Genomic DNA, 18,998 nt, shown 5'->3' with positions numbered 1-18,998 from the left:
CTTATGGCAGAAAATGAAGAGGAACTAAAAAGCCTCTTGATGAAAGTGAAAGAGGAGAGTGAAAACGTTGGCTTAAAGCTCAACATTCAGAAAACTAAGATCAAGGCATCCGGTCCCATCACTTAAAGGCAAATAGATGGGGAAACAGTGGAAACAGTGGCAGACTTTACTATTTTGGGCTCCAAAATCACTGCAGATGCTGACTGAAGCCATGAAATTAAAAGATGCTTGCTTCTTGGAAGGAAAGTTATGACCAACCTAGAAAGCATATTAAAAAGCAGAGACATTACTTTGTTAACAAAGGTCCATCTAGTCAAGGCTATTGTTTTTCCAGTAGTCATGTATGGATGTGAGAGTTGGACTATAAAGAAAGCTGAGTGCTGAAGAATTGATGCTTTTGAACTGTGATGTTGGAGAAGACTCTTGAGAGTCCCTTGGACTGCAAGGAAATCCAACCAGTCCATCCTAAAGGAAATCAGTCCTGAGTGTTCATTGGAAGGACTGATGTTGAAGCTGAAACTCCAATACTTTGGCCACGTCATGTGAAGAGCTGACTCATTGGAAAAGACCCTGATGCTGGGAAAGATTGAGGGCAGGAAGAGAAGGGGATGACAGAGGATGAGATGGTTGGATGGCATCACCGACTCAATGGACATGAGTTTGGGTAAACTCTGGGAGTTGGTGATGGACAGGGAGGCCTGGCATGCTGCGGCTCATGGGGTTGCAAAGAGTCGGACATGACTGAGCGAATGAACTGATCTGAACTGAACAGTTGGAAGAGGTGCACAGGGCAGGAAAGGCATGGGAGAGTAGGGAGGAGGGGGTAGGGGAAGGACCACCCTTCTAGCACACTAACATGTTCACCAACCTGGAACCTCTCTTAACCCTGTTATTTAGGGCTTGTATAAGGGTTCTGTTAGGGGAAGCACACTGACTAAAATCACCCACCCTGGTTAGGCACCATAGTAACTATTTGCATGAGTTATTTTACAACAGGAGGTTCTGGTAAGGAAGAGTTCAGAACAGGTCATAAGGAGATGCCACGGGTCTGACACCTCCGAGAATTCTTCTTGCCTGGAGAATTCCATCTTGGCTTAGCAATGTGTGTGCCACCAGGAAGGATCCTGAGTCAGATGATTGGCCAAAGACAAGCTGGAAATTAACCCCATCACCATAAAACCTGAGACTTTGAGCCATCTGGCAGAGCAGTTCTCCTGGCTTCCCTTAACCTACCACTCTCCACCCTGGGTGCCCCTTCCCAATTAAGTCTCTTGCTTTGTCAGCACGTGTGTCTCCTCTAATGACTCATTTCTTAGTGTTAGACAAGAGCCTCCCTTTGGCCCTGGAAAGGGTCCCCACTTCCTGCAACAGTTCCATCATGTAGGCATTAATGATTAAATTTGACCACTGGTGATTAACTCAATCTCCAGTCCCACCCTCTCTTCCAGGAGATCTGGAGGCGGGGCTGAAAATTTGGAAAACCCAGCAGTGGCCACAGGACTGGAAAAGGTCAGTTTTCATTCCAATCCCAAAGAAAGGCCATGCCAGAGAATGCTCAAACTACCTCAAAATTGCACTCATCTCACACACTAGCAAAGTAATGCTCAAAATTCCCCAAGCCAGGTTTCAACAGTACGAGAACCATGAACTTCCAGATGTTCAAGTTGGATTTAGAAAAGGCAGAGGAACCAGAGATCAAATTGCCAACATCTGTTGAATCATCGAAAAAGCGAGAGAGTTCCAGAAAAATATCTACCTCTGCTTTATTGACTACGTCAAAGCCTTTGTGTGGATCACAACAAACTGTGGAAAATTCTTAAAGAGATGGGAATACCAGACCACTTGACCTGACTTCTGAGAAATCTGTATGCAGGTCAAGAAGCAACGGTTAGAACTGGACACGGAACAAGAGACTGGTTCCAAATCAGGAAAGGAGTATGTCAAGGCTGTATATTGTCACCCTGTTTATTTAACTTACATGCAGAGTGATAGGGCCACATGGGGTCTCATTGATAAGATGGCTTGTTATGTCAACTTCACAAACAAAGAGTAAATCACAGTGATCTGTGAGACTGACCAAATTGCCCAATGGCATCCTGTTATCTCACTGGCATCTATCTTCAAAAAGCTGCGAGTCTACCAGATTCCAGAGCTTCAGCTATGTGACCATCCCTTCAGAGAATGTTTTCACTGGTGGAGTATTAGAAGGACTCCATCAGAAAGGGAGAATGTTTGTTCTCCTAAAGAGCCAGTCACCCTCTCTTGTCCCTCTAATAAATTTCCTTTTCTTGCCTGACTGCCTGGCTCACTCTCTTTTTCTCTGCACTCTCCTTGCATTCTGGTGCCGAAACCCAGGAGGGAAGATCCACTGCAACTGGGTGGGCTCCTCTCACGAGCTGACCTCCAGAGGTCCCCTCGCTTGGACCTTGTCGAGAAACTGAGACGAACTCCAGGACGGGATGCTCCACTTACCTTGCTGGACTGACATCCACACACCGGCCCACATTTCATCCATTGGTTACAAGGGGTGAGTGAAATCCCATTTCCTTGGATCCTCTCTCGCCTCGTTTCCAAGTCCTAGCGTTAGGCGGGAAGATCCCCACGGCTCTCAGGCCCTCAGCCTTGCACCCTGTCTGACTTTCACATAGGGGACACCCATTCCAAAGCAGACTACTACTCTCTGAGAAAGTCCTGAGAATGGGGATGCCTTTTCTCTTGGACCTTTCTCTTCGCTTTCTCTCCCCCTTGTCTAGCTCCTTATTCAGCCACAATGGGAAATTCTCAATCCCAACCCTTAAAATCTACTCCTCTAGGATGCCTTCTCAGAAACCTAAAAGCTTTGGGCTTCCAAGGGGAGATAAGACCAAAAAGACTTATTTACTATTCTAAATGTGGTGTTGGAGAAGACTCTTGAGAGTCCCTTGGACTGCAAGGAGATCCAACCAGTCCATTCTAAAGGAGATCAGTCCTGGGTGTTCATTGGAAGGACTTATGCTGAAGCTGAAACTCCAATACTTTGGCCACCTCATGCGACGAGTTGACTCACTGCAAAAGACTCTGATGCTGGGAAGGATTGGGGGCTGGAGGAGAAGGGGACGACAGAGAATGAGATGGCTGGATGGCATCACCAACTCGATGGACATGAGTTTGAGTGAACTCTGGGAGTTGGTGATGGACACGGAGGCCTGGCGTGCTGCGATTCATGGGGTCGCGGAGAGTCGGATGTGACTGAGTGACTGAAATGAACTGACTATTCTAACACTATCTGGCTGCAATACAGACTTGATAACAGGTCCCAGTGGCCAGAAAACGGAACTCTCAATTATAATACTCTACGTGACCTCGATAACTTCTGTTGCCACAATGGCAAGTGGTTAGAAATCCATTATGTTCAGGCTTTTTTGCTCTCTGCTCTCGACCCTCTCTCTGTGAATCCTGTTCTACTTCTCAAATACTCTTAGCCCACTCTGGGCCACATCCTCCTAAAACAATGTCTCCTGATCCCTGTTCAGACTTTCCTTCTTCTTCCTTCGACCCTTCTGACCACAGCCCACCCACTATCGCTCCCAATCCCCTTGCAGCCGCTCCAGATCCAGTTCCACAACCTCCACCATACGTCGCCTCCTCCCTCCTTCCTTCTCAAGCACAGGCCTCCCAAATTCCTTCCCAGCCTGTGCCTGAGATAAGCTCTGAGATCTCAGCCCCACCCTCTACCCTGAGGGTCCCAAGGCTTTACCCTGACCTCCCTAGATCCCCTCCCCATACCAGTCCGAACAACTTTAAAACAGGAAACTTGACCGCAGGACCCTGTTCCTTCCCCAGCTCCAGTTCAGTTCACTCAGTTCAGTTCAGTCGCTCAGTTGTGTCCGACTCTCCGCGACCCCATGAATCACAGCACGCCAGGCATCCCTGTCCATCACCAACTCCCGGAGTTCACTCAAACCCATGTCCACAGAGTCGGTGATGCCATCCAGCCATCTCATTCTCTGTCGTCCCCTTCTCTTCCCACCCCCAACCTTTCCCAGCATCAGAGTCTTTTCCAGTGAGTCAACTCGTCGCATGAGGTGGCCAAAGTATTGCAGTTTCAGCTTTAGCATCAGTCCCTCCAATGAACACCCAGGATTGATCTCCTTTAGAATGGACTGGTTGGATCTCCTTGCAGCCCAAGGGTCTCTCCAGAGTCTTCTCCAACACCACAGTTCAAAAGCATCAATTCTTTGGCGATCAGCTTTCTTCACAGTCCAAGTCTCACATCCATACATGACCACGGGAAAAACCATAGCCTTGACTAGACGGACCTTGGTTGGCAAAGTAATGTCTCTGCTTTTTAATATGCTATCTAGGTTGGTCATAACTTTCCTTCCAAGGAGTAAGCATCTTTTAATTTCATAGCTGCAATCAGCATCTGCAGTGATTTTGGAGCCCCCAAAAATAAAGTCTGACACTGTTTCCACTGTTTTTCCATCTATTTCCCATGAAGTGATGGGACCAGATGCCATGATCTTTGTTTTCTGAATGTTGAGCTTCAAGCCAACCTTTTCACTCTCCTCTTTCACTTTCATCAAGAGGCTTTTTAATTCCTCTTCACTTTCTGCCATAAGGGTAGTGTCATCTGCATATCTGAGGTTATTGATATTTCTCCCAGCAATCTTGATTCCAGCTTGTGCTTCTTCCAGCCCAGTGTTCCTCATGATGTACTCTGCATACAAGTTAAATAAGCAGGGTGACAATATACAGCCTTGACGTACTCCTTTTCCTATTTGGAACCAGTCTGTTGTTCCATGTACAGTTCTGACTCTTGCTTCCTGACCTGCATACAGGTTTCTCAAGAGGCAGGTCAGGTGGTCTGGTATTCCCATCTCTTTCAGAATCTTCCACAGTTTATTGTGATCCACACAGTCAAAGGCTTTGGCATAGTCAATGAAGCAGAGGTAGATATTTTTCTGGAACTCTCTTGCTTTCTTCATAATCCAGCGGATGTTGGCAATTTGATCTCTGGTGCCTCTGCCTTTTCTAAAACCTGCTTGAACATCTGGGAGTTCATGGTTCACATATTGCTGAAGCCTGGCTTGGAGAATTTTGAGCATGACTTTACTAGCCTGTGAGATGAGTGCAATTGGGCGGTAGTTTGAGCATTCTTTGGCATTCCCTTTCTTTGGGATTGGGATGAAGACTGACCTTTTCCAGTCCTGTGGCCACTGCTGAGTTTTCCAAATTTGCTGGCATAGTGAGTGCAGCACTTTCACAGCATCATCTTTCAAGATTTGAAATAGCTCAACTGGAATTCCATCACCTCCACTAGCTTTATTCATAGTGATGCTTTCTAAGGCCCACTTGACTTCACATTCCAAGATGTCTGGCTCTAGATCAGTGATCACGTTATCGTGACTATCTTGGTCGTGAAGATCTTTTTTGTACAGTTCTTCTGTGTATTCTTGCCACCTCTTCTTAATATCTTCTGCTTCTGTTAGGTCCATACCATTTCTGTCCTTTATCGAGCCCATCTTTGCATGAAATGTTCCCTTGGAATCTCTAATTTTCTTGAAGAGATCTCTTGTTTTTCCTATTCTGTTGTTTTCCTCTATTTCTTTGCATTGATCACTGAGGAAGGCTTTCTTATCTCTCCTTGTTATTCTTTGGAACTCTGCATTCAGATGCTTATATCTTTCCTTTTCTCCTTTGCTTTTTGCTTCTCTTCTTTTCACAGCTATTTGTAAGGCCTCCTCAGACTGCCATTTTGCTTTTTTGCATTTCTTTTCCATGGGTCCCCAGCTCCACTCCACCCTTTATGGGAAGGAGCTGGAGCAGAAGGCATTTTCAGGTTTATGTCCCACGCTCCCTCACCAATCTATCTCAGATTGAAAAGCGTCTTGGCTCCTTCTCTTCAGATGTGAATAATTATCTAAAAGAATTCAAGTATCTGACCCAGTCTTATGACTTAACCTGGCATGATACTTACATCATACTTTCCTCCACTCTGCTCCCAGAAGAGAAGGAATGAGTATGGCAAGCCTCTCAGGTGCATGCTGATGAGATACACAGGGCTGACCCCCGAGATGATCCCGACTGGGATTATCAGGCAGGGAGACTTGAGTGAGCAGCCCATAATCAGATGATGGCTTGCCTCATTGGGGGCCTTCAAAAGGCAGGGCATAAAGCCGTCAACATTGATAAGCTCCAGCAAATAACTCAAAGACTAGACGGAAACCCGACACAATTTCTAGCCTGGTTAATTGAAGCACTACAAAAATACACAAAATTAGACCTCACTTCAGCAGAGGGCACCATTATCCTTAACACCCATTTTATCTCCCAGTCATCCCCAGATATCCAAAAGAAACTAAAGAAAGGCAGAAGAAAGCCCTCAAACCCCTCAATGAGGCCTTTTAAATTTAGCCTTTAAGATTTTCAATAACCGGGAAGAACAGGCAAAGCTAGAGAAGGCCCAAGGAGATCAGGCCAAATATCACCTTTTAGTTGCTGCCCTACATGGTCCAAGCCTCCATCAACCAACAAAGACAGGAAGCCACCTGGGTCCTGCTTCAAATGTGGCAAAGAAGGCCACTGGGCCTGCTCATGCCTAAAGCCAAGGCCTCCTCCAGGTCCATGTTCCAGCTGTGGCATAAAGGGACATTGGAAGGTCGACTGCCCAAACCCCCCCAGAGATCTAGACATCCCCTCCTGGTCCCAAGCAGGAGTCTTCTGACCCAGCTCTGCCCAGCCTCCTCGGACTCGCTGCTGAAGACTGAAGGTGCCCAGGGCCCCAGGCCCCAACTCTCATCACCTCTACGGAGTCCAGGGTAACTCTTACAGTGGCAGGCAAGCCGACCTCCTTTCTCATTGACACGGGGGCCACTTTGCTGCACCTGCCTACTCCGAAGAAACCGAGGTCTCTCAGGTCTCTGTTATGGGGGTTGACAGTTTAATATCTACACCACGAGTAACCGGGCTTCTACCTTGCACACTTCCAGATACCCCATTTTCCCATTCTTTTCTTATACTCCAAAATGCCCCAATCTTTTTCTTGGGAGAGACCTTCTCTCAAAATTCAAATCCTCTATCACTATCCCAAGCCCACCCTCCGATCTAGTCTGGTTACTGATCCTTAAAGTGAAGTCGCTCAGTCGTGTCCGACTCTTAGCGACCCCATGGACAGCAGCCTACCAGGCTCCTCTGTCCATGGGATTTTCCAGGCAAGAGTACTGGAGTGGGGTGCCTTTGTCTTCTCCGGTGCCTTTACTGCTCCTCAATACCCACCATTTCTGAAGTTTGTCTACAACAGGCTTTTTTCTGTTTTTCCAGACGAAACAACTGTGAACAATTCTTACCCCCAACTAGGAACTATACCGCCACACCTCTGTAATCACACTTCACATCTCTCCTTCCCTTCAGGCCAATCTGTCTATCATGTCTCAGGAACTGCAGGACATTCTCTTACTTTCTCGGGGGGACTCCCTTCTGCATATGGTGTAAATAGTCCTCTTGTAGGGGCTACACTGGCGAGTTCACTATCAGTTTCAGAGACTACTAACAAGTTCCCAGAAAGACTCCTATTTGCTATCGATTTCAGCTGTTGTCTTCTTACTCCCGGAATATTTTTCTTATGTGGAACCATTACTTACTTTTGTCTTCCCACTAACTGCACAGGAACGTCCACCCTGGTATATCTGGCCCCAGATATTTCTATTGCTCCTAACAATCAGACCCTTCCTATCCCACTAACTCATAACCGACCCAGATGGGCAATTCAATTCATTCCTCTCTTGATCGGTTTAGGAATAGCTGTTGGGATTGGGACAGGGACCACAGGATTTACAACTTCTTTAAATTACTATCAAAGCCTTTCTAAAGATCTCATTGACAGCCTAGAAGAAATAGCTAACAACCTTATCACTATCCAAAACCAGCTAGATTCGCTGGCACCAGTGGTCCTCCAAAACAGAAGAGGATTAGATCTCCTCACAGCAGAAAAAGGAGGCCTATATCTATTGTTGGAGGAAGCCTGCTGTTTCTACGCCAATAAATCAGGCGTTGTAAAGGAAACAGCAAGAAATCGGACAAACAGGGCCTCAAGAATATGCCAATATCTCAGTAATTCATGGCAAAACTGGTTAAGCAATTGGAATTGGATGCCCTGGGTCCAACCTTTTCTAGGCCCTCTCCTTCTACTTACCCTTATTCTAACTTCTGGTCCATGTTTACTGTCTTTTTTCAAAAATTTTTTCAGGACCGCTTACAAGTCTTCACCAACCAAACTATCCACGAGCTACTTCTAACTCACTCAAATTATCAAAAACTTTGACCCCACACAAATCCCCTTGACCCACATTCCAGCCTTTTCTTATGTCACCTCTTCCTGTCCCGCAGGAAGCAGTTATAGAAGACTGACTTTCAGCCCTTATCCTAAATCAAAAAGGCTGGAATGATAGAGCCCACATGGGGTCTCATTGATAAGATGGCTCGTTATGTCAGCTTCACAAACAAAGAATAAATCACAGTGATCTGTGAGAATGACCAAATTGCCCAAATGGCATCCTGTTATCTCATTGCTGCCTGTCTTTTCAAAGCTGCTAGACCACCGGATTCCAGACCTCCAGCTATGTGACCATTCCTTCAGAGAATTTTTTCACTGATGGGGTATAAGGACACCTTCAGAAAGGGGGAACACTGGTTCTCCTTAGGATCCAGTCACCCTCTCTTTTCCTCTAATAAATGTCCTTTTCTTGCCTAACTGCTTGGCTTGCTCTCTTTTTCTCTGTACTCACCTTACACAGAGTACATCATGAGGAATGCTGGACTGGATGAAGCACAAGCTGGAATCAAGACTGCTGGGAGAAATATCAATAACCTCAGATATGCAGATGACACCACACTTTAGAAGAACTAAAGAGCCTCTTGATGAAAGTGAAAGAGGAGAGTGAAAAAGTTGGCTTAAAACTCAACATTCAGAAAACTAAGATCACGGCATCTGGTCCCATCATTTCATAGCAAATAGATGGGGAAACAGTGGAAACAGTGACCGAGTTTACTTTTTTGGGCTCCAAAATCATTGCAGATGGTGACTGCAGCCAAGAAATTAAAAGACGCTTACTCCTTGAAAGAAAAGTTATGACCAACCTAGACAGCATATTAAAAAGCAGAGACATTACTTTGCCAACAAAGGTCCATCTAATCAAAGCTATGGTTTTTCCAGTGGTCATGTATGGATGTGAGAGTTGGACTATAAAGAAAGCTGAGTGCCAAAGAATTGATACTTTTGAATTGTGGTATTGGAGAACTCTTGAGAGTCCCTTGGACTGCAAGGAGAGCCAACCAGTGCATCCTAAAGGATATCAGTCTTGAATATTCATCACAAGGACTGATGCTGAACCTGAAACTCCAATACTTTGGCCACCTGATGCGATGGACTGACTCATCTGAAAAGACCCTGATGATGGGAAAGATTGAAAGCAGGCGGAGAAGGGGAAGACAGAGGATGAGATGTTTGGATGGCATCACCGACTCAATGGGCATGAGTTTGAGTAAGCTCCGGGAGTTGGTGATGGACAGGGAAGCCTGGCGTGCTGCAGTCCATGGGGTTGCAAAGAGTCGGACGTGAATGAGTGACTGAACTGAACTGAATTGAATCATGCCTGGTCTTTCTGGTGGTCAGCCCCCATCCCCCCAGCCACTAGTCATGTCATTAGGATACGAAAGACATTGATCACTCAGGACTTTCCAAGGGTCTCAGGAGCTGTGCACCAGGAACCTGGAACATCACAGCTAGATTCTCCCAGTCAGCCACAAAGGGCAGCAGAAGCTCTGGCTCTTAGAGTGAGACACTTTGGGCAGCTTAGGCCCTTGACTCCAGCTGCCTTATGCTTCTCTATATGTGTCAGTCTTCTAGTTTCTCCAGAAAGGTCCCCTGTGACTTATTCATCAGTCCAAGTATGAGAGCAATTTCTAATTGCAGCAAGCATGAGGTGGATGGCAAAGTCAATTTTTGCGGGAATCAGACAGCAGGAAGAATGTACAAGTAGAGCTTGGCTTCTGCAATGTGGGTTGAGACCAGAAGCAGACATAGGAGTAGGTGATTAAAATGGAAGTTTCAAAAAAGACAAGTGGACCAAAGGAGTAAGACATCTCTGTCCTTGGTCTTTAGTTGAAATACTTCCTCGATATTCTTTAGACTAAGAACAAGACCTACTTTCCTCATGAAAAAAGCAGGTGGACATGTCATCCTGAGTTTCTATACTGGCAACTGACAAGCCTGTATGTACACCGAGTTTAAAACAGTTGTCACAGACTATCATAGACACCTTTTAACACATTGATCAACATTACCTCCCAATCAAAAACCACTTGGAGCAGATAGAAACTTCAGAAATTCTGAGTATCCACTTAATCAAACAACTTGGACAGACCAAATAGCTTGTAAGGTGCTCTCCCCAAAATTCATGTGCTAAAACCTAATTCCATTGTAATGGTATTTGGAAGTGAGGCCTTTGGTGGGTGATTAGCTCATCATAGCAGAGCCCTCATGAATGGGATTATCATGGTGAGTGAATAACTGTGCCTGCCGTATCAGTAAACAAAGGACATTGCGGCCATCAAGGCATCACATTGGAGCCTTGCCAATGGTGAGCTTAGGAGAGAAGCAAGCTGCCCACCATTTAGTAGTCATCTGCTGCAGCTGCCCCAGAGAGTGTACCCTGAGAAACACTGAGAAACACCCTGAGAAAAACTCAGGATATTGGCCCCAGATAACTGAGGTGCATATCAAATGAATGATCTCTGTGAATCCAGATTCTTGCATCTTCCCATTCATAGAAAAGCACTAAATTCCTTACCTTGAGATATCTGGTTGTCTTTGATTAACAGCAGTCTTTTGATGTTTCTGCTACCTGGTCTTTGTTGCAAAAACTCCAATATATCTTAGCTCACCGCACCCCCCCGCCCCGACCCCTTGCCTGTTTGGAGCAGTCTCTCAGAGCTATCTGAGATGCTGTGTCCTGTGCTTAAGTCCTCAGAAAGTTCACCAAATAAAACATAACTCTCAACTTTTAGATTGTGCATTTTTTCCCCAGCCAACAGTGTGCTTTAAAGGGAGACCATAGAGCTCTCTTGCCCTTTATGTATGTGAGGACACAGACAGAAGACAGCCATTCATGAACCAGACACTGAATCTTCTGGCACCTAGATCTCAGACTTCCCAACCTCCGGAACCATGAGAAATGAATTCTATTCTTTATAAGCCACGCAGTCGATGGTGTTTTTGTTATAGCAGTCCAAGCTGATTAAGATATAGGGCAAAATAAATTAGTCTATTACTTTCCTTATTGAACAAAATCTTAGTAGACAACATTTCCATTGGTACATACTTTGGTTCAATCAATATATAGCATTTTGTCTAGCAAACAATGATGAAAATTCACATAGGCATTATAACTGCCTTATAAAACGTACCATGCTAACATTTCCTTTTCAGGACTTGAGAATTTTTACAGTCTCAGCTTCTTCAGAAAGGCTGAGATTATGAATTTGCTTCTGAACTCCTCACTCCACGGTTACCCTTCCAAGTGAGGGTCCTCCCCCAGGCTGGCCTCTTTCCCTAGCTCCACAGAGCCCTCAGGTCTTGAAAGCATCCTTGCTTCTTCACCACAAGATGCTTCAAGCCTTCTAACTCTCTGGTAATTCCCCATCTACCCACCTCCCATGAGGAAGGCTGTGATTCCTTTTGGTAAAAGATGGCAGCAGAGTTCTGTGGACTCTAAAAAAATACCCAACCTAAAATTTGAGAGTTATGTTTTATTCAGGGCCCTTACTGAGGACTATAGTCTGGGAATCAGCCTCTCAGCTCTGAGAAACTGTTCCAACAAGATAGGGGAGGAGCCAGGATACAGTTTTTCTGAAAAACAACAACGAAAACACTCGTGTAGCTGAACATCAAAATATTATTGCTAATCACAAAAAAAAGACATATCAAGTCAACAATTTTATTGTTTTTCTAAAACACTATGCAAGGGTCCAGGCTCCTTGAAATTATTGCTTTGATATGCCTCATAACTATTCAGGGCCAGCAGCCTGTTTTTCTCCATCCCGAATTCCCCTCAGGCCATGCTGTGGCAAACAGTTGCAGCAGCTGATGGCTTAATTGCAGTAAAAGTTTTCTGTTTATAAGCCTAAACTCTGGGTCCTGGGGTGCACCTTATGTTACCTGCTCTGATTGGGTGACCCCAGAGACACCATGCAACTTTATTTCATTGACAGTATAGGAGTTTCACTAAAGCCTTTCCCATCGTACTTTATACAAGAACTTTTCAGGTTTTATTTCTTCCTTCCATGTTCCCAGCTTTCTTCTTTTCTTTAGATACCATGGTATATGTCACAGTGAACTACTCGTATGTAGTGTATTAGTTACAAGGCCCTGCAATGATTCTGTAACATCAGTTATTATACACATATGGCTTATATTATCAAGCTCTTGAATTAACATCCCTGCTTTACTCAATGTATTAGAAATGCATGAAACAGTATAATTAGAACAGTGACAATTTCTCCTAGGGTTTTGTGCCTTTCTTTGATAAAAGTATCCTATTAAAATGTCTCACAGGGAATTCCCTGGTGGCCCATATATGGAATGGATAAATTTAATTCAGATGACTACTAATTCAGATATCTACTACTGTGGGCAAGAATTCCTTAGAATAAATGGAGTAACCCTCATAGTTAACAAAAGAGTCTGAAATGCAGTACTTGGGTGCAATCTCAAAAACAACAGAATGATCTTGGTACATTTCCAAGGCAAACCATTCAATATCACAGTAATCCAAGTCCCCAACCACTGATGCCAAAAAATTGAAGTTGACTAGTTTTGTGAAGGCCTACAACATCTTCTAGAACTAACACCCAAAATAGATGTCCTTTACATCATAGAGGATTAGAATGCAAAAGTAGGAAGTCAAGAGATACCTGGAGTAACAGCAAGTTTGGCCTAGGAGTACAAAACAAAGCACAGCAAAGGCTAGCAGAATTTTGTCAAGAGAACACACTGGTCATAGCAACACAAGAAAGGACTCTCCACAGTCAATACCAAAATCAGATTGACTATGTTCTTTGCAGCTAGAGAAGTTCTATACAATCAGCAAAAACAAGACCTGGAGCTGACTGTGGCTCAGATCATGAACTTCTTATTGCAAAGTTCAGGATTAAATTAAAGAAAGTAGAGAAAATCACTAGGCCATTCAGGTATGACCTAAATCAAAAACCTTATGATTATGCAGTAGAGGTGATGAATAGATTAAAGGGATTAGATCTGGTAGCCTGAAGAAATATGGACAGAGGTTCATACCATTGTACAGGAGGCAGTGACCAAAACCATCCCAAAGAATAAGAAATGAAAGGAGGCAAAGTGATTGTCTGAGGACTCTACAAATAGATGACAAAGCTATAAAAGAGAATGTATGTGAGTCAGTTCTAATGAGGTGGATGAAACTGGAGCCTATTATACAGAGTGAAGTAAGTCAGAAAAAGAAACACCAATACAGTATATTAATGCATATATATGGAATTTAGAAAGAGGGTAATGACAACCCTATATGAGAGACAGCAAAAGAGACACAGATATAAAGAACAGACTTTTGGACTATGCGAGACAAGGCGAGGGTGGGATGATTTGAGAGAATAACATTGAAGCATGTATATTACCATATGTAAAATAGATGACCAGTGAAAGTTCAATGCATGAAGCAGGGCGCTCAAAGCCGGTGCTCTGGGACAACCCAGAGGGATGTGATGGGGAGGGAGGTGGGAGGGGGGGTTCAGGCTGGGGGGACACATGTGCACCCGTGGCTGATTCATGTTAATGTATGGCCAAAACCACCACAATATTGTAATTATCCTCCATTTAAAATAAATAAATAAATAAATTTTAAAAAAGCTGAAGAAAGAAGAGAAGCAGAAGACTAGGGAGAAAGGGAAAGATATACTCAACTGAATGTAGAATTCCATCGAATAGCAAGGAAAGATAAGAAGGCCTTCTTCAATGAACAGTGTAAAGAAATAGAGGAAAACAATAGAATGGGAAAGACTAGAGATCTATTTAAGAAAATTGGAGATATCGAGGGAACATCTCACTCAAGGATGGGCACAATAAAGGACAGAAACAGTAAGGATGTAACAGACGTAGAAGAGATTAAGAAAAGGTGGCAAGAATACAAGAAGATCTGTACAAAAAAAGGTCTTAATGACCCAGATAACCACAATAGTGTGGACATTCATCTAGAGTCAGACAGCCTGGAGTGTGAAGTCAAGTGGGCCTTAGGAAGCATAACTGCAAAGCTAGTGGATTGGAGGTGATGGAATTCCAGCTGAGTTATTTCAAATACTGAAAGATGCTGCTGTTAAGGTGCTGCACAAGTATGTCAGCAAATTTGGGAAACTCAGCAGTGGCCACAGAACTGGAAAAGGTCAGTTTTCATTCCAACCCCAAAGAAGGGTAATGTCAAAGAGTGTTCAAACTACTGCACAATTGCTCTCATTTCTCATGCTGGTAAGGTTATGCCCCAAATCCTTTAAGCCAGCCTTCAGCAGGACATGAACTGAGAAATTCCAGATGTACAAACTGGATTTAGAAAAGGCAGAGAAACCAGAGATCAAATTGTCAACATCCATTGGATCATGGAGACAGCAAGGGAATTCCAGAAAAACATCTACCTCTATTTCACTGACATCACAACAAACTGGAAAATTCTGAAAGAGATAGGAATACCATACCACCTTACCTGTCTCCTGAGAAACTTGTATGTGGGTCAAGAAGCAACAGTTAGAACCAGATATGGAACTACTGACTGATTCCAAATTGGGAAAGGAGTACGTCAAGGCTGTATATTGTTACTCTGTTCATTTAACTTATAAGCAGAGTACATCATGTGAAATGCCGGGCTGGGTGAATCACAAGCTGGAATCAAGATTTTCAGGGAAATATCAACAACCTCAGATATGCAAATAATACCACTCTAATGGCAGTAAGTGAAGAGGAGCTAAAGAGCCTCTTGATGAGAATGAAAGAGCAGAGTGAAAAAGCTGGCTTGAAACTCAACATTAAAAAAACTAAGATCATGGGATCCAGTGCCATGATGTCATGGCAAATAGAAGGGGAAAAGTGGAAGCAGTGACAGATTTAATTTTCTTGGTCTCCAAAAGCACTGCAAATGGTGACTGAAACCATGAAATTAAAAGATTCTTGCTCCTTGGAAGGAAAGCTGTGACAAATGTATGCAGTGTATTAAAAAGCAGAGACAACACTTTGCCAAAAAAGTTCAAAGCTATGGTTTTCCAGTAGTCATGTACAGATGAGAGAGTTGGACCATAAAGAAGGCCAAGTGCTGAATTATTGAGGCTTTTGAACTGTGGTGCTGGAGAAGACTCTTTGGAGTTCCTTGGACTGCAAGGAGATCAAACCTAAATGAGTCAATCCTAAATGAAAAGTGAAAGTTGTTCAATTGTGTCCAACTCTTTGTGACCCCATGGACTGTTGAGTCCATGGAATTCTCCAGGCCAGAATACTAGAGTGGGTAGACTTTCCCTTCTCCGGGGGACCTTCCCAACCCAGGGATCGAACCCAGGTCTTCTGCATTGCAGGCAGATTCTTTACCAGTTGAGCCACAAGGGAAGCCTGAATGTTCATTGGAAAGACTGATGCCAAAGCTGAAGCTCCAATACTTTGGCCACTTGATGTAAAGAGACAACTCATTGGAAAAGGTCCTGATGCTGGGAAAGATTGAAGGCCAAAAGGGAAGGGAGTGGAAGAGGAGGAGATGGCTAGATAGCTTCACTGACTCAATGGACATGCATTTGAGCAAACTCTGGAGATAGTGGAGGACAGAGGAGCATGACCTGCTGCAGTCCATGGAGTCTCAAAGAGTTGAACATGACTTACTGACTGGACAACAGCAACCAGTGGTTGGAACTTGGTGCTTTCACTCTGGGACCAGGTTCAGTCCCTGGTCAGGGAGCTAAGACCCTCGAGCCACAAAGTGCAGCCAAAAAGTCTCATGAAGGAATACTTCAAATATGTTTTCATATCACTGCAAATAAAGTGCCTGTTACAAAAATAAAGACACAAGAAAATGTTCTTGACCTCATTTTCCCTTTTTCTTCTCATTTCTTTGTTCTTCTTTACAGAAATATCTTCAGAAGTGATGCCTATACTCATGATCTTCAATTCATGTCCTCCCATTCTCTCTGAAACGTACTGTAAAATGACATCTGTCTCCACCATTCCAACAGAACTGTGGCAAGGTTACCTGTGACCTTCCTGTGGCCCCATTCAATGACCACTTCACAATCCTCATCTCACCTGACCCACCAGGACCACACGCACCACACCTTCCCTTTTCCTTGTTTGCAAGGCTTGCTTCACTTAGGTGCTGAGTCTCTGCACTCTCCCACTTTCCCCCTACCTCTCTGATTGCCCCTTCTCAGTATTCTTTGCTAATTCCTCCTCAGATCCTCAACTCTCAAAATCTGAGTGCTCTACGGCTCAGTCCTAGGGATGTCTCATCTCTGCTCTTTTGCTGATCTTACATCTCCAACTCAGACCCAACCCTTGACATCTAGACTTGTATATCTGAGCTCCTGATCAACAATCTTCTCTTGAATAAATTAACAGGCATCTCAGCATTAACAAGAACCCAAAAGAAACTGCTGATCTTCTCCCAAACCTGCTTTTCATTCAAACTTAACCCAAATAATACTAGCTAGCACTTACCCAGTGCTTATTCTGTGCTTTTCACTGTTCCAAGTGCTTTATGATATTAACTCATCAGGAGAAACATATAACCTGATTAAAAATAGGAATTAGGTCTAAATAAATATATTTCTAAAGATGATATACAAATGGCCAATAGCTACATGAAAAGATGTTCAACACCACAAATAATCAGGGAAATACCAGTCAAAACCACAATCAGTTCAGTTCATTTCATTTCAGTTGCTCAGTCATGTCCGACTCTTTGCGACCTCATGAAACACAGCACACCAAGCCTCCCTGTCCAAACCACAATAAAGTACCACTTATTAGAATGGCTATTGTCAAAAAGACAAGGAATAACAAGTGTTGGTGAGGATGTGGAAAAAAGCAAAACTTTGTGTACTGTTGCTGAGATTGTAAATTGGTATAGTCATTATAGAAAACAGTATGGAGTGTCCTCAAAAACTCAAAGCTAGAACTATGATGTGATCCAGCAATTGTACATCTGGGTATTTATCCAAAGAAAATAAAGGACTAACTCCGTATCCCCATGTTCACTGCAGCATTATTTATAAGAATCATGATAATGAAAACCACCTAAATGTCCATCAGTGGATGAATGGATGAAAAAAAATATGATAGATATATATGCTGCTGCTGCTGCTATGTCGCTTCAGTCGTGTCCGACTCTGTGCGACCCCATAGACAGCAGCCTACAAGGCTCCTTCATCCCTGGGATTCTCCAGGCAAGAACACTGGAGTGGGTCGCCATTACCTTCTCCTAGATATATAGGAATATTAGCCACAAAAAAGAAAAAGTTTGTCATTTGTAACAGCACAGATGAATCTTGAGAGCATTATAATAAGTGAAACAAATCAGACAAAGAAAGAGAAATACTACATGATCTCACTCATATGTGGAATCTAAAACCAACCTACTAACCAACCAACAAACAAAAAACACAGACTCATAGACACAGAGAACCGATTGGTGGTTTCCAGAGGCAGGGGGTTGGGTTTGTATGAAATGAGTGATGGGAGTCAAAAGGTACAAACTTCCGGAGAGAGAGTGTGGAATAGTGTGGTGCTTGTGAGCTTCCAGCATGGCATACCGGGGCCAGGGCCAGAAGGTGCAGAAGGTGATGGTCTAGCCCATCAATCTCATCTTCAGATACTTGCAAAATAGATCGCGGATTCAGGTGTGGCTTTATGAGCAAGTGAACATGCAGATAGAGGGCTGTATCATTGGTTTTGATGAGTATATGAACCCCGTATTAAATGATGCAGAAGAGATTCATTCTAAAACAAAGTCAAGAGAACAACTGGGTTGGATCACGCTAAAAGGAGATAACATTACTCTGCTCCAAAGTGTCTCCAACTAGAAGTGATAAATGAACTGAGAAATTGTTTGGCAATACTGTTGGCTTTTTTAGGTGTCCTTTGTTAGAAATGTAGTTCTAAAACATGTATTCATATTGTTCTGCTCACCCTTATGTTATTACCAGATGACAATAAATGCTGTGGGACTGTTTTTATAAAAAAAAAAAAAAAAGTACAAACTTCTAATTATAAAATAAATAATTTATGGGGATTAAATTTGTAGCACCAAGACGTTAGTTAATAGTGCTCTATGGCATATTTGAAAGTTAGTAAGCAAATAGATCTTAAAAGTCCTCATCACAAGGAAAAAAATGTATAAACTACCTCTGGGGACAGATGTTGACTGGGCTTCTTGCAGTGATCATTTCTCAATATATACAAATATCAAGTCCTTATGTTGTACATCTGAAACTGAGAAAATGTTATTTGTCGCGTATACCTCAATAAAGATGAATAACCACCCCGCACCAAAAGCCTCGTGACAACTTGACGAGGTAGCTATTATTATTATCTCCATTTTACAGATTAGGAAATTGAACCCTAGAAAAGCCCAGTGACAAGGAGTTAAGGACACCAGCATCGTGTGGCAAAAAGCCCTCCCGGAACAAGAGCTCCATGAGAGCACAAATGTTTGTCTGTCCTATTTGTTGCTGTTTCTCCAGGTTCTAGGACAGTTGCTGACACACAGGAGATCAGTAAATGGCTATAGAATGAATTAACGAGTGTATCAGAGGGAGTTTTATAGATTTAAGTGCACCTGCAGAATTAGTACAATCACAAGGCCTTTAATCAGCTGGGCCCAGGCTGAACCACAGTGGTTTTCCGGACAGGCTGTGGGTGTACAGTTAGCAGTCACAGTGCCGAGTTGGCTTCTCTTGGTCCATGG

The 18,998-nt window shown here is 43.5% G+C and overlaps 1 pseudogene; it reads left to right on the top strand.

Moving 5' to 3' along the window:
- The first annotated feature begins 17,835 nt into the window (after positions 1-17,835).
- On the top strand, positions 17,836-18,114 carry LOC148774417 (small nuclear ribonucleoprotein E pseudogene; annotated as a pseudogene).
- The last annotated feature ends 884 nt before the right edge of the window (positions 18,115-18,998 follow it).

This window comes from Moschus berezovskii, chromosome 22, assembly GCF_049115385.1.
Source record: "Moschus berezovskii isolate FMDL1 chromosome 22, NW_MosBer_1.0, whole genome shotgun sequence".
NCBI lineage: Eukaryota > Metazoa > Chordata > Mammalia > Artiodactyla > Moschidae > Moschus > Moschus berezovskii.
The sequence above is the reverse complement of the archived record's forward strand: the minus strand, read 5'-3'. Positions and strand labels throughout refer to the sequence as shown.